At 38.3% G+C, this 25,648-nt stretch overlaps 1 protein-coding gene across 7 annotated transcripts in view; it reads left to right on the forward strand.

Annotated features, from left to right (window-relative positions):
- The window catches only part of LOC145994656 (uncharacterized), a 314,233-nt gene that overhangs the window by 163,498 nt on the left and 125,087 nt on the right, over positions 1-25,648 (forward strand). The window lies entirely within an intron of this gene.

Below are 25,648 nucleotides of genomic sequence, written 5' to 3' on the forward strand. Positions count from 1 at the left end.
GTAGAAGTATATCACCTATTTTCACATACCATGCGGAGTATTTATAAGTATATCACCTATTTTCTTCATGGTAATTCCAAAGTTGATCCGTTGGAGACAACTGTGAAACGTGGTTGCATATATTCAGGATAAGATAGCGATTTTTCGAGGATTCGTAGCGACGCATCGAAGCACCAAACAGGAAAACTTTCTCAAGTGGTTTTTTTTCCTAAGGGAGCTTTCACTCTGAAACGGCACTGCGGTTTCATAACGAAGCTCCAAGTAACACGGACTCCATCCAGCCTGAAGATCATTCACTGGGCGTGTGCTACCAGCAGACCGAGGCGACACGATGCACGCTCTTGAGAAAACAGCCCAGTCCGAGCAACGCGAAGTGGCACCTGAAGCTCCTCTGGTACGAGAGGTTACATTTTCGAGTCTCACGTGATCCGTAATAAGCTCTATACGCTGCGAAAGTTTGTGTACAACATATACATACTGTAGGCCTACATGTTGCTTTATACGTACGCAGTGCTCTAAGTGGAAATTCCTAGGGGATAGGCCCCTTAACAGAATGATTTCAATTATTTATACAAAATTGTCAATGGCAAAATTCGTTGCAACACACTCCTTAAGGAATTTCACTTTCGAGTACAAAAACGAAACACAACCTTATGTTTAAAAAAATCCTAGACTAGAATTTATTTTTTAAAAGAATCTCTTTTACAGACTTCCAGACAATATCATGACCTTCCATTAAGTTTCCATGTATTTTCCTCCAAGTTTGTACCTATAATATCATATAGTTCCATCTTTTACTTATTTTTTGTTAATTTTACTATTAATTTTTGTGTTATTTTGTTATTTTTTAATTACTATTACACTGGTCAACAAGATTTTGCTTATTGTTTTGTGATGAATTCTTATAGATTTCGACCCACTAAACACGAATCCGGCAACGATTTTGTCGAAATATCAACATTTTGAAAGATATTAGCATGTTTTGTTCTCTCGCACTGCTGGCTATGCCACAGCAATATGGGTGTATTTACTCTTACAGTCGCTAGATGGAAGCACAGTTTCTGTTGATTTTAACCTGTAAATGTTCGAAACTCCCCCTTCATGTCTACCCCGTCTGTGTGGTTTATCTATTTTTTGTGTGTGTTTTTATCGTGCGTAGTAATTTTGAAGAGTACAAGCGCTCACCTGAATTCCTACTTTGGCCTTGTCGTTGTCTGTTTCAAGGTTGTTTCTTCGCCACCATGTCTACTACTTCAGTCTGGGTGTGTGTTAATCTGCGTTAAGTTCATTTGCTTTGTTATGGAACAGCATGTCAGCGGGTCGGAAGTGCAAATTACATGCAGTCTCGTTCTGTTATGTATGTGGATACTATATTGGGCCCAAGGAAGTTAAACATGTCATTGTACCAGGGACAAAATTTTGTGAAGCCTATAAAGAGTACTTTGGAATGGCTGTTGGTGATCTGGACAAACCATGAGCTCCACATGTTACGGGTGGTAACTGCAGGTCGACGATGGAACATTGGTTACGTGGTAGCAGGAAAGGCATGCCATTTGCGATTCTGCGAGTGTGGAGGGAACCTACAAATCATCATGATGATTGTTACTTTTGCATGATCGACCTGCCACATTTCAAGAGAGGGAAGAACAGGCGTCAGCTACAGTACCTTGACATACCAGCCTCCCGAACACCTCATCCTAACAGTGAAGATCTTCCTATACCATCGCCTCCAATCCAAACCACGTTTGCGGAAGAAGGTAGTGATTTGAAAAGTTCTGGTGACCATGTTACTGATGATGAGGATACCAAGAAACCTCATTTACTGAACCAGAAAGTGCTAGATGACCTTATTCGAGACCTGAATTTACCAAAAAACAAGTCTGATCTTTTAGCTTCACGGCTGAAGGAATGGAACTTGCTACTTCCTTCCTGTAGAATAACAAAATTCAGAAAGACACACCAGGTGTTTTCGTGTTTAGTGCAATTGGCTTTCAGTACGAACCAATTCCAGTCGCGTACTCCATCCACTTGAAGGAAAGTTACTGAAGTGTGAAGTTGATGTTGGAGAAAATCCAATGTGATTATAACACCAGTGGAACATAGCCTATGTGGTGATTTCAAAATAATTGGTTTTCTTCTTGGGTTACAAAGTGGATATAGTAAGTATTCTTGTTTTCTCTGTCTCTGGGACAGTACGAGCAAACTGTGTGGCCTGAAAGAACAGAGCTAATTCCAGGAAAACACAATGTGATAAGCGCAGCTCAAGTGCCCACAGAGGAAATTCTCCTACCAACGCTACACATTAAACGGAGGTTGGCAAAACAATTTGTGACAGCATTGGATAGTGAGTCAGCTGCTCTACAGTACATAAAAAAATCCTAATCTGCCAGAGGCAAAAATTGTGAGTGGCATTTTTACAGGACCACAGATTTGTTTCATGCTAAATAGTAACGAACTTAAACAAAATATGACCGAGCTTGAAAGAAATGCTTCGAAGGCCTTCTACAACTTGGTGAAGGGATTTCTTGTCCATAACAGAAGTGAAGCTCTTTTCGATCAGGTTAAGACACTAATTGATAAATATAGAGCACTGGGCTGTAGAATATCTGTAAAATTACACATGTTTCATTCGCATCTTGATTTCTTTGGCAGAATTTGGGAGAGATAAGCGAAGAACACGACGAACACTTTCAAAAGGACATTCAATTCATGGAAGGCAGATACCAGGGAAGATGGGACTGTGCCATGATGGATGATTACATTTGGGGATTAGTTCGTGACGAAGGGGAAGAGAGTGTTTCCCAAAAAAGACAACGAACAACAAATATTCACTCTTGAGCATGTTGTCACATAAGATGAACTAAAGGAAGGGACTGATGAGTAATATTATTGTATTCTGTTCATTTCATTGTATTGCTTTAGCTATTTTTCATTGTTATACTGTTCATTATATTAATTTACTGGGTACTGACTGTACTGTGTTTGTAATTTTATGTTTTTCTACATAATACATATGACATATAGGCTACACGTTGCACTTTCAATAAGAAATAATAAACGACCCATATTATCCGAAAAACTGACATTACAGCAAAACTAATGTCATATTCGTGTTCAGCGGGTCGAAATTATGAAAATAAAACTGAAAAATATACGTAAGCAGAAAGTTCATGAAAATTTGTAGACCAGTGTTGTTGTTATTATTATTATTTTCTTTTTTTGCTTTTTCATTGTTGACAATTTCAGTTTAAATAACAACCTGTGTTGTATCTGGAATTTTCTCAATAAATAAATAAACTAAAACAAAATTCAGGACAGACCTCTAACAAAAAAATAAAATATCTCTTTTAAAAACTTTCTTTCTTAATTTTTAAAACTAATTCATTCAATCATTACTAAATAAGAATTAAAACTATACTGTCTCTGAGGACTAAAATCTTTCCCAGTTTGAAAGCAGAGTCTATAAAGGGCCACTGGGCACACGCAAGGACAAGCACAGGTCAACACAACCCTACAAACGATTATCCTCCTGGCCGTGGGTCCAGACGCCAATGCCTCGTTTTCCTGCAAGAAGCAGCTACCGGGGTGTACTACGTCGAAGTGAGGTTGCCTTTTGGGTGCCTTACCACAAGGTCGCCCCTTGCAACCCCCGAGACTGGGACTCAGCTTTCGAGACCAAGACGTGTCTTTAAATCGAGACTAGAATGAGACGAACCTCTTTACTCACTGGAAGTAATGCTCGCCGCACAGTAAAAAAAATCTTCCTCCTCTCTTGGGCGCCTCTGCCGATGTGTAATTGTGCAGCAAACCTGTGGGAGAAATATCTTCTACCACGTGGACGGTCTCCTTCCCTCGGGGGTTGCTCCCTTCCAGTCCATTGATCTCTCGGTAACCTTTCATCATTTCGCAGCTTCTGAAGTCGAGAACTGCCATGGCGGAAGAATGTCGCCTCGTCAGTGGTGACGCATAGCTCCCATTGTTGGTTGGTAGTGGGTCGTGCCAGGAATTTCTGCTTGCTTAGCATTCTGAACACTTTGTCTCGCTACACCTTTTGCTTTCGGACCCTTAAATCCTGTTACTTGCGCACCCATGACCATGCTTTGCAAAGAACATACATTTAAGTATAATATGATCATATTTCTTATGTTAATTTGAATGTTTGAAAAATATTTCTAGGGGAGTATTCGTGGGAATTATAGAATTACTGTGAGGCGGTGTGTTTTCGTGTCCGGACATATCTATCTGTCTCTCTTAACTTTAGACATTACATTCGGAATTTTTAAAATTAATTTAATGTATTTTCCCGCCGAATTTCTAAAGCAAGTCCAAGAATGGAAAAAAATAATAAGATTTTCGAAAACTTTACTGTTAAAGGAGTTAAAGAGCTCGAGAGCACAGCGCGCTACGACATCAGGGTTCCTCGGGTTCGAATCCTTCATGAGTGTCCCTTCATCAAATCTTTCTAATTTTTGATGTAGAAATTGTATTACTATTACCAATAACAGTGAGAGAGAACCCGAGAGATGTAACTTTAATTTATCGAATTTACAGGGGAGAGGAAATTATGTATTCTTAGGAAAATATGTTGGCTTAAAAACAATGGGTATATTGGAGTTACGTGACTTCACGTTACTGCTAGGGATTAAAAGTGGAGATATATCGATCTGCCTCCAAATTGAAATCTTCAGAGGAGATTATTTAAACAAAACTTAAAACTGCATTGGTTCTCATACAACGAATTGAGAGTCAAACATGACTTCAATTTTTGAGAGAAATTTGTAGACGGAAAGGAAATAATAGTTCCTATTGAATGTGAAGTTTTAATTTTTTTTTTAGTACATATTTTTGTCCTCTTGATCATAGATAGGTGAAGCGTGCTTCAGATTTGTTGGCAGCGTGTGCTGGCATAGAGTGATGCTGAAACTTCACAGAAAATTTAGGCTGGTGGTTGTTAAAATTTTCAGTGTAGAAGTGGTGTTTAAGAGCTCATATAACCGTTTATGAATACGGCTTGAGCTGTAGTTAAGCGAGGTGCATTAATATTTCAGCGGGATCCTCTTCTATCTTTCCTGCCTTCTCGCTTGAGGGCGCTGTCGTAACTGTGCAACAATTCAAGATGATTTTCAAATCTGTACTTAATGGAAGCGTCTGGAATTCCAAATTCGTAATTACTTCGCCAAGGGAAGTTGTTTTTAATTTGTTGCCACATTAAATAATTAAACTTCCAAGCTGTGTTTGTCTTGAGGACTGTATCTTCCCGAGAATAACTTGAATATATTACCATCATTTCTTGAACTGCTGAAATGTTTCAAGAGTAATATATATACAGGGGCTGGTTTGGAAAGGACACTTACTCTTATTGTTTTCTTTACACACCTTCCACCGAAGGGTTGACGTCTGATTAGAAAGACTAGTGTAGAGCTTTTAATTTGCATTTAGTATTTATTCGACATCATTTAGTTTACCTTTAACCTATTCTAGTGTCAGAATATGTACAAGCTAAAATAGAAATACTGTCCAGTTAAGACTCCATGCTGATAATTCTCTACTTTGATCGTATTTTGATATTTGCACGTATTTTCTTTAATTATTCATTGATACTATTCCATGTTCCCCGTCGCAATATCCTTCCTGTACATCCTTTAACTCTAGAAGTAATTTTACGAAATTGTACTTCATTATTTTTTGAATTCTCCATGCAACAAGTGTAAGAGACAAAGCAACATCACTTTTATTGTATATTTTGTAATTACACGAGTAAGTGCATGTACTTTGTAGTGTTCATTTTTCGTTATTAATTTACGTTATGTATCTGGCTGCCACTTTCGTAACCCTGACCTTGTACAGCCGACGCCAAGGATAAAAGTGGACAAAATAGCCATCACGTTCGTTCACCAAAACACCTGTGAGCATAGTGCAATCTCTGCTTTATGCCTCAGAAGATTTATTTTGATACAGTTCCCGCCACTAGATGGTCTCTTGTATTCACTCATCAACTCCCAGCGATCACGTGAGTTCTTCCATCCACTGACAGGGGGTGCTGTAGTAGCACGTGCTATCGGTAAGCTAATAATAGCTTACCGATATTATTTGCTTGCCCTCAGTTGGTCATCATGCTTGCACAAAGCACAGTTTGGGACAACATCACGCTGAGCACGGCTTGGCGGGATTTGTACCGGGTTCAACTTGTTACCTATAGTGTGCAGAACAGATCGAAAACGGCTATGGACAATTTACACAGCATTATCCTTGTCTCAGATTGTACAGATCACTAGGATCAGATTTCATGCTTCCGAATTTGCACTATACTTCGAATAAGTACATTTTTAAATTTCATTTTGGTAGATTTAGCACATTTTCTCCATTTCTTTTTCGGTTTCTTGCTGTATGGGTAGTGCAACTAACAAATCTGGTCGTATTTTTTTGTAAGATTGATGAATGTTTTGCAATTTGAGCATTAGTTTCGCCATTCCCTGTCGAAACTTAGCGCGATTGCTGCATTAATGCACTCGTTCTCTGATCAATAAGAGGATTGCTTGATTTGGTTTATTTCACTTCGCTTTTCTACCACTTTTTTGGAGGAAGAGTGATGATATAATGAAATTGATGAAGGGACACTTACTCAAAGAACATCCGTGCCCTCCAAGCCGAGATTCGAACTTAGACCCCTGGCTTTGAAGCGAGATGTGCTAACTACTCCGCCACGAAGATCGGATTAATGGGACCTCCTTCTTGTATGTTTTGATACTATAAAATTGTTCCTTAGTTTGTTTTGGGAACCTGGTTGTATTAGTTGTATCTCGCCATGACATCATAACATTGGTTTTACCCATTACTTGTTACAACCACTTGCATTTTATGTAACTTCTCTTTCCCCTTTATAAATGGTGCTTGTAATTAATGTTCTATCGTTTCTCTAGTAACACATCCCCACCTCCATCCACAATTTTGCCCCTCCCCTCCTTTCTCCTGCGCCATCTGTGTGTACAGTTTGCGGGTTAATGATCCCCACTTGTAAGCCACTGCAACCTTGTGGCTCCCCCATAGAGTTTGTTGAAGACAGGTTTTCATTTTCAGGTGTTTCATCATCCCAAGTCAGTTTCGTAGACTGTTGCATCAAGTTACGTTCACGTCTTCAACTCTCCCTTTCTTACAAATCAATTTCAGAAAAATACAGGGTGTCCACCATGAGACTCCAAAATTTTAAACAAATATAGTGGAAAGGAAAATTTGTGTACCACTATACATGAAAATGATAATGTAACTCACAAAGTTTTCAGTGTAACTCACAAAATTCAGTTAAGTGCACTTGCACGCCTTTGGTGGCACGAGGAATGCCTAACCTGCTGTCTTTAACAGCAGCCCTCGTCCATGTTTTCACGCTACAATTTCAAAAACTGATCACACCACTTCTTTATAGTCTTGAATGTCGGAGGGTCCTTATTTTACACACGAAAGTTTCGTCGCACTGGAGTAATGGATTTTGTTTCTACATACTACCACACAATCTGTGCACGCTCGTTTGGAATCGCCATTTTAGGAACAATTTATTGTTATGGCTGCACAGTGCTTCTAGGTCTAGCGCGAACTACAACACTACCACGTAAACTTTTTGAGTTTCTGATTCTGCTTCTGTTGGAATCACAACAATATGACGTGAAATGAAAAATAAATAGCCTAAAATTTCAAAATGTTTGAGTCTCACGGACACGCTGTGTTCCCTCCTTGGCGACGTTAATACTTACATTCATGAATCCGGTAAAATATTCTTGGTGTTTTTAAGTAGGAATCTCAAGCTGCCACGTGTCTCTTTATCCTCCACTTGGTACACCCCGGTAACTCTAATCCTGCAAGCTAACGGGGCCCTGGCGCCTGGTGCCACTGCCAGTATAATCCTCTATGAGACTTGTGTGCTGACCTATCCGTATGTGTTTGTCCCTTCACCTATTTCATGTTATCACCATTCATCCTCATCATCGCAATTAGCCAAAAGTGAAAGAAACTCGAAGTAAAATGAATCATATCAATGAATCTCTTTATCTTCCATATACGTACATAAAGATAATTAGCACCCAATACGAAATCGGATCTAAGACTGGAGAGCGTTTGTGATTTTTGCATCAATTTGCATGAATGCACAGTAACATTGTGTAGTTTAAAATCCGTTCCGTTGTACGATTGTTCTGTCGTGGTGTTTTATTATTATTATTATTTAGTAGCCACTTACGTATTTGCTTTGGCCAGTATAGGTATCCATGGATATTTTTGAAACAACGCTCCCTTTTCCCTTCTCTGTTACTCTTTCCCATGGAAACAGGTATTAATATACATTCGAAGATTTTTCTCAGCACGAAATATTGCATTTCGTTCACATTACACGCAGCAAGTATTCCTTTGCTGAAACAAAATTATGAATCAGCAAAGGAATATTTGTTCCGTACCAGTGAAGATAATGATGACAATAATCAGTGCTTCATGTAGTAATTGAGTAAGTACTTTGCAAATTAATTCATGAAAAATTGAAAATTGTATTACTAGTATTAATTATCAGGGTGGCGACAGACCTGGAAAACCTGGAAAACCGGGAAAAGTCAGGGAATTTGAGGTATCCAAAAAAGTCAGGGAAATGTCAGGGAATTTCGTCTTCATTGACCTTTTTTTTTAATATTTATTTATTTAAAGATATCGTTATGGAACTCTGCACGGGAACAGGAAATCTCGTTCATAAGTTTCGGCCTCAACTTTTAGGCAACACAACCACGGCGCCAGAAACCAGTGATGGCAGGAAGAGAGAGATAGAGAGAGAGAGAGAGAGAGAGAGAGAGAGAGAGAGAAATTTCTCTCTGCGGGAATTTTAAATTCGAACACTCTTTGAAGGAAAATTGTTATAACTTGGGCACTATGGGAACAATCTACTTCGGATAACTTTTGTTTTGCAGCTAAAACATCAGCGCATGCAACCGTGTACAATTCAGAACACCGGACCGAGGAAGGGGGGCTTGGGGGCACGTCCCCCGAATTTCAATGGAAAAAACATAAAAATCTGGAGTTTGCCCCCTCTTCTCTCACTATTTTGGTGATAAGGCGCGAAATTTAGAATTCTTTTCAAAGAATGGACATTTATCAAGAGAACGAAACATGTATCATATTCTTGGGTGCCATACAAGTTGAATAAAAGCCAAAATGTGATTTTTTAAATTGTTTTTTTTTTACGAAAAATAGGTAATTTGCATTTTTGGAGGAAAATTGTTATAACTCGGGCACTATGGGAGCAATCTACTTCGGATAACTTTTGTTTTTCACCTAAAACATCAGAGGATGCAACCGTGTACAATTCAGAACGCCGAATCGAGGAAGGGGGGTTTGGGGGGCGCGAACCCCGAATTTCAATGAAAAAACCCATAAAAATCTGGAATTTGCCCCCTCTTCTCCCGCTATTTGGGAAGAAGGCGCAAAATTTAGTATTATTTTCAAAGAATTGACATTTCTCCAGAGAGAGAAACATGTTTCATGTTCTTGGGTGCCATACAAGTTGAATAATAAGCCAAAATGTGATTTTTATTTTTACGAAAAATAGGTAATTTGCATTTTTGGAGGAAAATTGTTATAACTCGGCCACTATGGGAGCAATCTACTTCGGATAACTTTTGTTTTTCAGCTAAAACATTCGAGCATGCAACCGTGTACAATTCAGAACGCCGAACCGAGGAAAGGGGGTTTGGGGGCGCGAACACCGAATTTCAATGAAGAAAAACTTAAAAATCTGGAGTTTGCCCCCTCTTTTCCCGCTATTTTGGGGAGAAGGCGCAAACCTTAGTATTCTCTTCAAAGAATGGACGTTTCCAAAGAGATTGAAACATTGTTTCATATTCCTGGGTGCCACAAAAGTTGAATAATGAGCCAAAATGTGAAATTCTGTTCGGAAATATGGCATGGATATGTTGCGCAGAGGGGGGGGGGGGGAGGTTGGTCATAAATATGAATTTCCCAGGCTTGCTCCAGACCTGTGTCAGAGTTTCCACCCAAACATAACAGTATGAAGGTCCAAAAAGCACATTCATTTCGTAATCAGCACCATGATACCATATGGTATCATCGGGCCAGTACGACCTTACTCTGATGATACCATATGGTATCATCGGGCCAGTACGACCTTACTCTGATCATCGGGGGAGTAAAGGTTAAGCCTCTAAATATTACGTGGAAAATGCATTGAATTATCATTTTTTTCTTGTCCGTATGAGAGTAGTAAGGGGACTTGTCAACAGATGTAGGGGATGAGGGCGGGTGGCGCCGTTCTATAGTTGTCGGACATCGTAGTAAGGCATTTTGTTGGGCAAACTGAAGGAACATTGAAACAAATAGGTTCCATTGATACATACGATTTTTGTCGAATGTTGCCACCCGACAAAGTATCTCACTACAACATGCGACAGAAATTGCATGGACTGCAACATCCAACAAAAATCGCATGCATAAACAAGAAGAGCTTTAGACTGCAAATATGCTGCTGGAATTTTATTACTCTTCTGGCTCACTTCACCTTATTTAATGTAACCGTGCTTACGAAGGTTTTCTTTCATCATCCTGACGTTAACATACGTTTACAATGACATTGCACTATTCTTAGATATCAAGAAGAATCCAACCAAACGGGATATATATTGAATACTATCACGAAAATGTGAAACATAAATCTACATTGGTGAACGTTATAGAAATTGGCAAGTGCATTCTCCCAAACTCAAATTTACTGCAACACTAGTATTGCAATGAAATTAACGCCACTCTCTGTCCTGTCTGTTTAAACTCGTGAGAGATGGTCATTAATCTCTCACTGAGTAAGGTTAATGTCCAATATTATGAAATAAAGTACTAATAATAAATACATAAATATTTTAATATCATATTTACTCGAATCATTCAATTATAAAATCAAATCACTTTCTTCAAGAATTGACTTTTCTCTGCCAGCCCTGCTAAATTTTCACTTTCCATCTACTAATTTATACGAGGGGTGGCCAGAAAGTAATTTCCTATTAGTAGGGACATTGACTTTTTGCAAACGCCAAAACCGTGAAAAATTGTAATTGCTGCGAAGTTATGTTTAGGAATGTGCAGTGATGTCTGGACACATTTTTCGCCCGTTCGAAATATTGAAATAATGCGAGTTTGGCATAAAATGCGAATTGTTGGCGTTTTTAGCGATTGTTTTTAAAGAAATGTCCTAAAACAACCAAAAATTCAATGAAATCCAACATTCTTGTATTTTCTAGGCCATGTTTGTGTACATAGAACATGCAAGTTTTCCAACATTTTACTTAAGAGTAAACTATAGAGTTATACGTACATGGAATAATTCCGACAGCCACGTTAAATCGTGTATTTCCCACGATTTTTTCAACTTCTATCAAAACCATTTGCATCACAGAGCAAAGTGGCAGGGTTCTAACAGGAGATCGAGTGCGTATCTACCGTCACATGGGAGCCACATCTTCGTATTTGTCGCACGAGATATGTATTGAATTACCAAGATAAGTGCGCACCATCGGCATTTGTCGAGCGAGTAATAATGGAACTCATTCGTTAGGGCGTCACGGAAGGCATTCTCCGGAATAGCCTTTAGAGCCGCGGTGCAAGATGCTTGGATCCCCTCTGTCCTCTCAAAATGCTTGCCTTTCATCGGCCTTTTCAGGCGAGGAAACAAAAAGAAGTCCGGGGGGGCCACAGTTGGGCTGTAGGTCGGCTGCGGAAGCGTTGGGATGCCTGCCTTGGTCAGGTAGCTGGTCACAAGAAAGGCGGTGTGAGCCGAGGCGTTGTCGTGGTGCAACTTCCAGTCGGCTGCGATGTCTTGTCGGACCCGATTGACCCTTCGTTTGAGTCTCTTGAGCACTTCCACATAACACTTGGCGTTGACGGTTTGTCCAGGAGGAACAAATTCATGGTGGACGATGCCTTTGATGTCAAAAAAGATGTCAAAGTCGGTGTTTGTCGAAGTCGAAGGTCTTCCAGCACGGTCTTCATCGGCGACCTCTTCCGGGCCCTCCGAAAAGGCCTTGTGCCACCGAAACACACCACTTCTTGCTAAAGTATCATCTGGGTAAGCCTGCTTGATCATATCAAACGTCTCTGTCGCAGATTTACCGAGTTTCACACAGAATTTAATCGCGTACCTCTGCTCTAACGAACGCTGCATTTTCGGCTTGCACCACTCACAGAAACACGTCGCGCGAAAAAGCCTGTACTGACTCTCCGGGTGCTCGGAGACAACTGACTAGCCGCTTGTAGGTTAGGTAGGAACCCCCTCTACCGAATACAGTCAGTGCGCGCGCGCTCCGAAGTACAGTCGCGGCGAAAAAAAATCAGTCCTATTACTTTCCGGACAAACCCTGTATGCAAGAGACCAGGGGTCGATCCGCTGCGGGGGAGAACCGGGCTGTCTTCCACCTATTCAAACTGCTCCGGCACCCACCCAGCATCATATGAAGCTGGTACCTTGAGGAAACTTTGAGGGATAAAGGTAGCCAGGAGCGTGGTGCTGATCACATCACCCCCACCTTCAGTCGTGATCAAGAAAGTGTGGGGCCCTAACTCCACACCCCTATACACCTTCATGGAAAAGTGCAGGGAGTACTTTACTTTTACTTCCTCAAAAATCTGTTCCAACATATCAAACTGTCACGAAAATACGTAGACCATGTGACTTACAATTTAAAATAATAGTTTAAAAGCACAATGGAGCATTAAGTTTCGGTATATTTGGCAGATAAATGTTCTAAAACAAAAACGCGAATTTTGGGAAATGTAACACTAACAAGTCAAAAAAAGATAATGCCAATTTTTGGTGCCATAATATATCGGTATCTGTCACGTGAGATTGATTGATTTTAATTTTTTGGGTGCGTCGCCACTTATGGTCATTATGCACCCTTCAGTACATACAGGGAAAATTCCATTATCTAAAATCCTTACATTAAAATTAAAAAGGGGTATGGAAAATAACTTTCAAGATATCAAACTCTCACGAAGAGGGGTAAGCCATGTGACTTACAATTTGAAACAGTAGTTTAAAAACACCATGAAGGTATAATTTCAGATATTTGCCAGAAAATGCGCTAAAATGAAAATGTGCATTTTGGGAAAAAGAACACTGTATAGTAAAAAATAAAAAATAAGAAAATACACAAATTTGAAAAAAATAACAAAATATCAAGGTCCCTACCCATTAGGCATAAATGAAACAAGAATATCAGTTGTAATTTATTGCATTAGTAACAGTGAGTCCTAACCTCATTTTCGGCATAATCACCACCGTTGTTTTGGCATTTGTCGTAGCATGTCACTAAATTTTGTATGCCCATGGTATATGTGTCTGACAGCAAAGATTGGAACTATCTCTACCGCAGTGTAGCTGTCAAATCCTTGCCCTGCCAGAAACCTCTTCAGTTAAACAAAGAGATGAAAGTCTGTACATTCAAGGCCAGGGCTGTACAGGGAGTGGTCCAAGATCTCTCACCTGAAGTGATGCAAAGGGCCCGTGTGTACTCAGCTGTATGGGGTTGTGCACATTCGATTGGCCTTCCGTGAATTGTCTCCACCATCGTCTGACCATATTATCACTCACGACGTCCGGTCTGCACACCTCACACGATTGCTGGTGGCTCTGTGTCAAATTCTGAGCGTGCATTGTAGGCTACATCGCAGTCGGTGGGAGACTGTATGAGAGCTGCAATCTTTAACCTAGAACTGTCCTAAAACGGCTGCATTGCAACTACCAGATTACAGCTACATGCCACTTCTTCCTGCCTGCATGTGTGTGTGTCTATCTCTGACCACTAGTGCTACGTATAGGCACCATTGGAGCTTTTTTCAGGATGCCCCACGTATATGAACTTTTCAGAAGCTTTTATTATTAGAGTGTTCCTGTTTTAATGTGTGGTTAGCTAAATCAGGTACCTATACAATGCAATTCTATAAATTCCTTGCGTTAAATTTCTAATACCTACGTACCCTTTTCGTCAGCATTAATAGAATAACTACATGTTGTCAGTTTCACAGTACTTCACTTGAATATACTGTACTGAAGCAGAAATCTCATTGATAATGTAAGGAAATATAACACTTTATTTTGTTCGATTCAATTGTTTCACTTATATGCAAGAGTTAAGTTGTTTGCTTTTCAGAGAAGAGAAAAGTAGCTTTATGCATTGAAAAATGAGTCTTTACTCATGGTTCTTGCAAGCAGAGGGTTCCAAACCTCAGTGGAAATATCAACATATAATACCGAGAATGTATAATGAGACTGATAAATTACAAATTGTATTTCTTAATCAATCACTCTTCACTCTTATCTCATTTAGTCGTAACTTTGAAAATAATCAAGTATTTTATTTTAAACTTACTGCGTATGACAAAATTCCGTAATCCTTCCCTAGCTTGTGAATTGTAATAATTTTCCAAATTCACTATTTTGCAGTTTGAATTCAAATCATAGAGAAATTAAGTCAATTTCATAGAAGATAATATTGGTACTTAACAAAACCATACGTGGATCTGTATGAGTTTATTATTTCCATTTGCAAAAACATCGATTTAGTTTAGTTTGTAATTGTCAGGGAAAAATGTAAATTTTGTCCTGGAAAACCTGGAAAAGTCAGGGAATTTCATTTCTGCTTCTTTGTAGCCACCCTGATTATGCTCAAGAAACGTGTAAATGATATTGTGAATTTCGTTAAAAGTCCATTTTCTGCATAGGTAATCTAATTTGGAATCCTAAATAGAAATTGTGCCTCTCAACTATTTGAATACACGCAACGAGAAAGGTTGAAATTCTGGGCAGAACTAGCTCACCACCCTAATCCAACCATAAATACCATAAACGAATAAGATCGAAGAAGACGCATTCACAAAATGCCTAGACTTAAAAAATAAATCCCGGTAATCCAATGAAAAGAAAAGTCAAGGATCGCTTGGCCAGTGTCTGGAAAGAACTTTCAATTACTGTTAATTAAAAGTTAACTACATACAACTCGTCATGTTTGGAGTAGCCTATTGGTACTATTATCTGGTCCTAAGTCAATACGTGACAATAAAAATATAAATATATAGTGTTTCAAAATTCCCATACCCAAGTAACAAGACAGCCGTGTGAAAAGTAGTACAAGAGACAAAAACAAGAATTGCAACCAAGACATGAAGATAAGGCCACAACACAAACTAGAAGTAGAAGGCAGGGTAAAAAAATATCGAAACTTCAAAATATCTTAACCCGCCATTATAAATCTTGATCTGTGTATATGTAACAGGGCACAAATACTAGTCAATTAAAATTCTATACACTTATTTATAGGTAATTGAATAATGCTCTCGTTCTCTTCGTGGAACTTGTGCAAGCAGGTCATGTAGTCTATCGCTTTTTAGACAATGTGAATCTATTCACCACATTGTATTTTGTCAATCAAGATTTTTTATTTTTTTAAAAAAATTATTTTTTAAAAATTTAAATCATTTTTTTAAACCAAGCTTAAAATTGCTTGTTTGGTTTTTGGCACCATACATACAGATATGGTTATTGTAGAAAGGCTTTTTTCTAGTAAATGGCCCTATAAAATATTTAAAGAGTTTGATTGAAGCACATAAAAAAATATATATGTAAATAAACATTTTTCTGTTTAAGATACTGTGTATATATGAACCTACTATGGGAATTTTTTGCTGAGTGTGTTAATAAATAAAATAACCATTTCAGTACCTTTTTTGCCACTGAAAATAAAACTTGTGGATGTACTCTATAATTGCAACTTCAAATATTTTTTATAGTCTTTGTAGCTGAATTTTGGCAATGTTTTTAATGATAGTCTGCAAAATATCACCTGCTTGTTTATTTACAGTTCAATTATAATGGCAATATTTACGGTTTAACATAATTAGTACACAAAATGTTTGCTATTTTTGCCCATAAATATTATTGAATTTTAAACCAAGAAAAATGTAAGTGTATTTACAGTTTACATATTACATTTCCTTTCATATGAGCTTCACACCATCGGTACATATATATATTTTATTTCCTTTTTGTTTTCTTTTTTAGAGCCTAATAAACACCATTATATGATTACACGATTAATGTACTTTCACGAAAAATGATTCTGGTATGTACAAAATCCTTATGTACATTATTCTATAAATTATTTATTTAAAGTGATTTAAATCAATGATCTAAAAAGAGATGGTAATGAATACTACACCAAATCATCGGAATAGTCAAGCGCAAAGGATTGTGGCCATGCTGTAGTCACTAATACATATCAATATTCCAGCTGAACAACTTTCGAAAATCTGTGCAAGTACTCGTACAATGAACGCTGGCTCGGTGACAGAGCACTGTTAAGTGGTGGACTTTTCCATCTCACCACAGTAGTTCCCGGGTTCGAATCTCGGTGTGGGCATGGGTGTTCTTTGCGAGTGTCCCTTCATCAATTTCATCATATCATCATTCATCCTCATCGTCGCAATTATTCAAAAGTGGCAGAAAAGCGACACTAAACCCTCAGGTGCTTCAACATGAGCATTAATGTTGTGTATGAGGTACACTTGAAAATGTACCCAGTTTTGTAACGTAATATGTTTGCAGGATTTTCACGTCCGTTTGTTGAAATTTCTGCTCGGGACAGACAATCTGTCTGCAACGGCACGAGGGTGTGGGTGGAGCTGCAGATGTTTCGTCATTTGGTTTTGCATCACAGTGACTAATGATCGTTAACAGACAACACGAAATGTTAGTTGACGTTGATTTATGAAAGAATCTATCAACTGCAGCTGTCAATACGGTAACAGGACACTCCATGTTAATCCAACACCGTAGATAGCTTGTTTCAAAACTGCCGGCTAAAAACAAATTTGCAGGAATTGAAACGTGCAAAGAAATGTTACTGCTTAGTGCAGAATTTTCTCGACATTAGGAAATTATACAAAAAGGCGTTATTCGACCTCCGTTCCCCATGAAATTTTCTAGATTCCTCGCTGGAAATTGCTGTAGGCAGCTTGTGCATTTTATTATCCGTTCAGAAACTATTAGCCAGTTACGAAGACCAATGCGTACACTGTGTGTGTGTGTGTATAAGAGAAGGTGCACATACTCTCTATACATATGTACATTGTACATAAAGTTTGGAACTAAGAAGTTACTTACTTTTCCGAGTAATGGTAAGTGGGTCAAATAAGCCAATAGAAAAATATGTTTGAACCTTTAAGATTCAGGTTTTTTAAAAAAATACATTTCAGATTCTTTAGGTACGTAGTTTTTGAGCTGTCAAAACTAGCAAAAATTGCACAAATTTGACATTTTGAAATATTTAAGCAACTGTAGATCTAAAACTGTTTGGCTTAGAGAGCTCAGATTGGTGTCATTGTCTCGTGTTTTTAATGAACTTTAGTTTGAAATACAACATGACTGTGGGATTTGAATTTTATAATTTTTAGAAAAATCGAAAAGAAAATTGAAAATTTCAAAAAACACATCTTTTTATAATTTTTTTAAAAAAAATATGTTTCAAGGATATCAGTTAACTAATTGTGCGCTAAATTTGAAGACTTCCATATTGAAACCGTATCTATAAGCTGAGTGGTTGATCTTGAAGTCTTCATATTAATGTATTTTATAATTTTGGGACTGTAAATAATATAAGAAAATTCTAATATTTATCACCTTTAATAATAATGGAATAGTATACTTTGTACAAAAAAAGGCGCACACATTATACTTTTTAATTAATAAGGACGATCGAGAAGGATGAATGTTGAATGGGTGAATTTGGAGAAACTCAATGGAACGTTCATGCCTCTCCCATGATTCGAACCTAGGGTCCCTGGCTTGTAGCGCGTCACGCTAACCTATCTACCAGGAGGCCTACGTGCATTAAACAGGCTTGCATATAGGACATTCGCAATAGGCTAGAGGTGTTCGCTGTCCTTTGTAATCAATAAGTCCCGGGTTTCCCGGTGAGGGCACATACTGGTTGGGTGCCAGTTAGTTCATCAGTGCATGCAACGAACAAACCTGTAAATAATCATGAAGCAAGCAGTGGTTAACTTGCTTTTTGTACAAAATAACTTCACAAATTACATTTTGCATGCAAGTTAACCTTTCATACAATTCGATTGTTTTGATCAGTTTTCGTAAAATTTTCAAGCGGGTTTATCTTACTGTTGTTAAATTTACAAGCACTGACTTATTAAACTTTGTAATGACTTGGATTTCTAAGGAACTAAATTTGTTTAAATAGGCGACAAACCAAAAACAAATTCTGTTAGTAATCGCGCACATTTGTTTTAGAGTTACCAGAGAATTAGGTTAAAATACTAAATGTTTCTAAATTTTTTGTATACTTAGCGTAAATCTTAGCCAAACGTGTTTTGCTGTTCCAAATAAATCAATTCCCTCTGTGTAACTTCCCGAATATACGGGAAAAACGGCATTAACATTTTTAGAAAAACTACACAATAATAGTCACTAATATTAAAATAGACACTAACTTCCAGTGTTGTTGTTAATGAAAAATCATAATCTTTCATTCGAAATTTAATATTTCTGTGATATTGACACGTTTAACAATAAACCGTCAATTAACGTGATGTCTAAAATTGAGTGATCTTCCCTGTTTCGTACCTCTCTGGCAATAACAGTAGAACATAGGAAGTGAATGGGTCCCCCTAGAAAGAAGATAATTATCACACCACTGCAATTAGCAAACTATTCTTATCTTGCAATCTGAAAGCTCTAACCGAGTGAAACGTAAGGGTAACAAACAATATCAAGTGGAATTTTCCGTCGTGGCGCGGGAGGATGAAGTTTCTTGTCACCTGTTGTGAACGCTAAGGATGACGTCAAGGAGACAATCATACTCTTATTTTAATTGTAGATTTATTGTAAGTTGTAGCCATCTGGTTGGGGTAGGTGGAGGTGATCAGTATTCTCTACTCCTTTAATCTACCTTTGGGAGAACCTCAACAGGACAGCACAAGACCTAAATATTATCTTCCACCTATTTCTAAACCATTATAGACACGAATAATAGAAATTGGGAATTTTACGTATAATGATTGAAGTAGGATGCTAAGAGACCAATAGGAAGATGAAGATGGAGGTATAATGTTGAGATTGACCTAAAGGAAATTGGTAGGGATGGAAAAGAATATATAGATCTTGCTCAGGATAGTGACAGATGGAAGGCCTGTGTTGCTGCAGCCGTGAACCTTCGGGTTCAAGAAGGCTAGAGAGTTAGTTAGTTATGATTGAAGTAGCCAGAAACATACTTCTGTACCAGTGGTGACCCCAGCCTTTCTGGTTTCGACGGGTCACTGGATGTTTATCAAAGATTTGGATGGGCCACATCTTCGAAGATAAATTATTTTCATTGTTTTTTTCAATGATAGGATATTTAATTATTGGAGTAAAAACAAATTAAACAAATTCGGATGTTGCATTGAAAATGTGTTAAAAGCTTAGGTTCGATAACATGTCATCACATGATAGTAATATTTAAAGACTACTAACCAATTAACAATACAATGGGGATATGGAAAAGTATTATCATACTCCAGATCTCCGTGGTCCAATAGTTAGTTGAGCGCGCTCTGATACCGGAGAGTCTGGTTTCGAATTCCCTATGGTTCTCCCATCATGTTCATCAATATTTACTCACTTTCAATTATCACAAAATTTGCCCATTGCATATTGAGAGGTTCAACCAACCTGATTTTGGATTGACCGTGGCTCATCCAACCCCCTGCCACCTCCCTTGTTCTGTGCAGAAAGCATATGAAACTGTTCTTATCAATAAAATAGATAGTTTGGGCAAAATCTGGGCGTTAGTAATGATTCTGCGCAAGAGCTGTATCTTTCCATGTAATAAAAAAATAACCAGGTGTCCAATCCTTTATGATACTGGGGTAGAAAGAATGGTCTTTTCAGAAGTCACTGAAGTCAACCTCACTCTCACATCCACGTAGTACACCCTCGACTGCATTCTTGCAGACTAACGAGGCTCTGCCATCTGGACTTAGCCAGTATAATCCTCTGTGGGATTTGTGTCGTGTCGTCCATATGTGTTTGTCCCTTCATATTTTCATCTTACCACCATTCATTCATTCATTAGCCAAAAGTTGCGAAATGCGAAGTAAAATAAACCAAATCAATCAGTCACTCTTTTATGATACCACATGTACAGTGGGATCCATGAGTATTACCATGCAGATTGCCCATGACTATTTTCATTAATTTTTCTCTTACATCCTATGTGTTTCAAGCGATGAATTTTTATGTATGCTAGTGCAGAAGTTGTCAACAGCTTGTTTTGAGTCTCTTTTAATTCTTGAGCTCTTATTGGGTCAAATAAAGTGCACGAACATGGTGATGGACAATTTGCACGGTAATACTCATTGATTCCACTGTACCTAATATGTCAATATAAATTGCATGCCAAAAATGAATGTACATATTGCTATTTAAACGTACACGCAGCTGATATTGACAAAAACACACACAAATAACTACTTGTAACAATAGAATTAAAAATTATTATTAGTTCTCCCGCTGTCTTGGGAGACATTGTTCGAGCACTTTCTCTTTCGATCCACAAAATATTCAACGGATTTCCTCTGTGAACGGAAAACGATTGGCATGTCAAAAAAAAAATCTTAGACCCGAAGAATAGTTGACCTTCAGTCAGAAACGTCTCCTAACAGGAAAACAGTGAGGTTATATGACGTCACGGGAGTAGGTTGCGGCAAAATCGATACCCCACAACCTCGTTCATCCATTCTTGCCGAGGAACCTTCCGTTAGACCACGCTTGTATGCCCAGGTGGTCTCTCCAAAATTTCAAATTTCGGCATCCTTGATGAGTCGGGTTCTAAACGCTGTGTTTCAGATTTGGAGCGGAGATGTGCCGAGATAATTGGGTCTACAGGTTGCTTTGAATTTCAAAATCTCCAGAGGAATAAATTTGTGTTCGAAACATACGGCACTTTGTAGGACTGAATTAGCCTCAAATTGTGGATACGTTGTGTTTGTACGACTTTTTATTTCCACTATCTCCAGCCTCGGTCTTCCGCCAATGCGGAATTATTCAAAAGAACGAACGCAACTCTGTCGTCCATCCACGGTATTCCGATACAACAACTAAGATTTTTTAAAATAAAAATATGTATTTTCAGTTAATTTGATCTTCTATTAATCATTACTTCTTGTTATCAGTATACTCTTAAAAATTAGTATTGTGCAGGGATTGGGTCTGCTGGATCCCGAACAGTCTGGAAATTCCAAAAGGTCATGTTTAAAAGTGGATAATTCTCGTTTATTGTGAGTTCGGAAGTTTTTTTAGTTTTTATTCCATAAATGCTAAACACAATCAATGGGGGAGAGGGACAATTTCCTCTAGGTCCTTCTCTCTTTGGCAACTGCCGATCACCGTTGCCAGCTTCGCTCTTTTGGAGCCAGAACTGACTCTTTCCTGCACTCGTTTCACTGTGAACTATGGCACCCGCCTCCTGCCCCAGTATGATGCCATCACTGGCTCCGGCTTACATAGACAACTTCTGTCATAAGTATACATTTTGCACGTGACGTGATATTGTTATTTTGGCTGCGTCGCCCCACCCCCTCTTACATCCCCAGCTACTTTTCTTTATAGCGCAATGGCTGACGTGAAGAGGACGTACTATTGTTATCCGGGAATACTTTATTTTCGATTTCATACGACCATCGGTGGATTATTGATATGGGTGATGCCGCCGGATCGAGACGGTGAAAACTAAGAATAAATTGCCATCACTTTAAAGCTAACGGCAATAACAGCGCCCCCTCACCCACACCCCCACTCATTTGACACCTAAAATTACCCCAGGAGGCACTTTATCCAGATTCGTAAATCTAGATCCTTGAAAGTTTTTACTCCATTTACAGTGAAATTTAGCTCTTTTATGTGCATCAGGTTTGCCAACACTGCCAATATGGCCGTAGGAGGCAAGGAGATATACATTGTTCTTATGGAAGTATTATTTTATTTGTTCTCTTGGGAATATCAAACTTCCGATGGCATAGAGAAATATATCAACGGAAAAAGGACAGACTGAAGTAGATAGTAGCTGCTGTTGCTGGTCATGGGCTTTGATCTACCAAGTGATATGGGTGATTTTGATTTATTGACCTTGGTTATTTAGATTATCTAGAATAAATAGCAATTAGTAATGCAAATACACCGAAAATTTAACTTTTCCCGTCCCGAACTCTGGATTTTAAAAAATTCTTGTCCCGATCAAAAAAATTGTGTCCCGCCCATTCCTACTATGAAGTTAATAAGTGCTCGGAATTTGCTATCGTAAGTAGCCATGTTTGATTCATATTTTCTTGGGATTTTGTTATAATTCTCCGAATATTAGTGACAGTGGTTCTACACTGTAATGCAACGTTCATTGGACATTATCCATTGTCTAGTGCTTTTAACTATACTTATTCCAACACTACGTTTTCTCGAAACGTAATGTTAGAATAAGTAAAGTTAAAATCACTGGGCAATGAATTATGCTAATTAAAAGTCACTGCTTATTTACAAATTTGTGCAGAAAAGTTACCTTGCATTCCTGTCGTAGTATTTCCCGCTTAAGTTAAAGTATGTTGGACCTCCTCCATAGCGTAGTGGTAACGACGTCGCCTTGTAATCAAGGGATCTCGGGTTCGATAGTGGTTCGGATCCCACTTTAAACTGTGAGTCTAGTTCCGATTAGCCCATCTCTGCATAAAGTGGACTTAAAAACTCAAAGTTAAAATATGTTGTTTATCACACTTGCCTCCCTTTAATTCACCGTGAACTTTTGTTCACATACTTGTTGGTGCCCAAGCAAACTGGATACGCGAATCAAATTTAGGGAGTTAAATCAAATTACTTTCCCAGTTTGCCGTCTGGTTTTTGCCCGCTCGGTCTACCTCTAACAATATAGGGCGCGAAGGGAAACGGACTTAGTAGTTCCGAGGCGAGCGATTTTCCCTTCTCCATTGAACCATCTTGGAAGGGGTGGAACGTTCCAAACAGAAAGCGAAGGTCGGATTAGAAATTGACACTTGAAAGAATTACTCCGTTTCGGAGGCATACACTATTGGCTGGGGCGTTCATAATTGAGAACTGGGTCCGCGGCGGGATTGTAGGAATTCTGTGGACTAAATTGTAGTCCGCTGGGGCCGTGGCTCCTGCAATCTCGCCGCGGTATTAAGCCATAGGATGCAAAGGAAAAGCTTATTACGTGTAGGCTTTTGAGCCCCGAGGTAGATTTTGGGATGGAGGTTCGGGGGTGTGCGTACGTGCGTGGAACTTCAATGCCTGCTTCTCGCTGCGAAGGTGCTCTTTTATTCAGCCGCACTGTCATATACGCCGAGGGACGTTGCCTTCGTTATTGCTTGAATATCATGACGCGACTCAGGTTCGGTCATACTAATGAGTTAAGACGCTTTTGTTGCTCTTATGTGTGCTTATGTCAAGTATTTTCAATCGTAAGATGCTAGCGGAGCAGGGACCGATACATGAAAAAGTTTTCATTCATGTCTGTTTCTTTTCGTATTCTTTTTCGCAACGACGAAAAAGTGGGACGAACTCGGGACTCATGATGATTATTTTCATGACCAAGTAAATATCTTAGAACACGAAGAATATTAAATTCGTAAACATGTTTTTCTTTAGATTTCATTAAGTAATAAAATGGAAACAATATTGTTTTTGTAGGGGGTTGAGAGAAATTCCCTTCCGCAATTTATTTAAGATTTACGTGCGGAACCCCTATCCTTCATAGAAGTTACTGGAATGTTTTTTTTATATAGAAAAGAAAACACACTGAATAGAAAGCGTAAGAAATTTGTGACATTTAAAGAAATTAAATGTTCCACGACTTGCTAGAGAATGAAGTCGTTTATATAAAACTTATTAATTTAAAATTCACCAATATAAAATGTACATTTCCAGATCATCATAGTTCGCAAAGAAAAGTGATTTGATTTATTTTACTTCGATATTTCCCACTTTTGGCTAATACTGTGGCTAAGATGAGGATGAATAGTGATAAGATAAAATTGATGGAAGGTCAATCACAAAAACAAATGGACAACAAACACAATAAATCCCACAGAAGATGTCAGCCCAGACGCCAGAGTCCAGAGTGTGCAACATGGAAGAGATGTTGACATTTGGGTGTGTCTAGACATCCTACTTTGCAAAGAAAAGTCCCTTCCTAATTTCTGGGTTCTTTTTAAATTAACTGTGGTCCATCAGCCAATATTCAATATTATTATTACAACAAGAACATGATTATTGTAGTAAATATATCATATGAGTGTAACAAGAGACCCTTAATCTGCAACTTTAAATACGAGTTTTTTGCACCCTTGATTTCATATATGGTGCAGTTATCTTGTGTGTGGGGGGAGGGGGGTGTTCCCAAATAATAATAGATAATTAAAAAGGGTCGGTTGTAAATGAAGGGTTAAGTTTCGCTGCTCTGGAAAAAAATTCTAAATAGAAGTGCTTATTAATATTATTATTCGTGTGGTAGGAAATAACTTTTTGAAATAGCATCTTCTGATACAGGCCAACAGTCCTATAGCAACCTGAAGCTATCCTCCATTGTAATGCATTCCCCAGGCCGCTATTTTTCAGCCTTCTGCGATAGTATTGGTGCCCGTTCTGCATCTGACTGCACATAAAGCAAAACAGCGCCCGGGTTTCAAGAAATCTGAACCAGGAGACACCGTAGCAAATTTACTATGTCGAACGTCTATTAGTTACTGGAAATGATGCCTTGTTTTCACGCTAATTGTGTAAGTGACATATGCGCAGACATAATGCAATTTTGCGTTCGCTGCCATTTTATGGCACGTCCGGCTATCGACCTAAACGTATTTCCGACACGCTAACGGGCTGTTGCGCCCCTCTTGATTGTGATTGCCGGAGGACAACCGGAAGCAGATTACTTAACAGATGAGAGTTTTTTGGTTTATTTTAAATCCTTTTCTTTCTCTGGGCTATTTATCTCGTTAGTGCAAATTGCCAAGGATTGATGTAATGTAATACTAAACTAATAACGCTATCATGTGCTAAAAAGAGTTTTTTTTTTTTCAAATGGAATACTTCGCTTGATTGAAATTTAATCCGAGCTCATCTTTTAAAATTGAAAAGGTTTAATGGTACTAATAACTATCTGTCTATTAGTAAAATTATTTTGCCACAGCGTGTTTAAAGTATTAATTGTGTCAAATAAATTAATAATAGAGCAGGGTGTCTACTAGTCTGGAAATAGAAATCTGTGTTTTATTGGTAGTAAAGTAAAGTAGGTTTATGAACAAACAAGAAAAAGGGACAAAGAAACTTTAAATTAAATAAACAAACAATACTTTATTTGATATATTAAGTATTTTTGGTACTCACTGGCGTACGCAGGATTTTTTTTCTGGAAAGGCTGGAATTGTAAAGGTGAATCGTAAATAACTGATTTCTAGGGAGGCTGCATACACAATAAAATATTTCGTATAATTAGAACTTTCCATTCTCATAAATGTCAATTGGGGGTTATTTTAAAGGCGGGTTACACTTACCACTCAGGCTTTT

Source organism: Lepisma saccharinum, chromosome 11 (assembly GCF_977018435.1).
Source record: "Lepisma saccharinum chromosome 11, izLepSacc3.1, whole genome shotgun sequence".
Lineage (NCBI taxonomy): Eukaryota > Metazoa > Arthropoda > Insecta > Zygentoma > Lepismatidae > Lepisma > Lepisma saccharinum.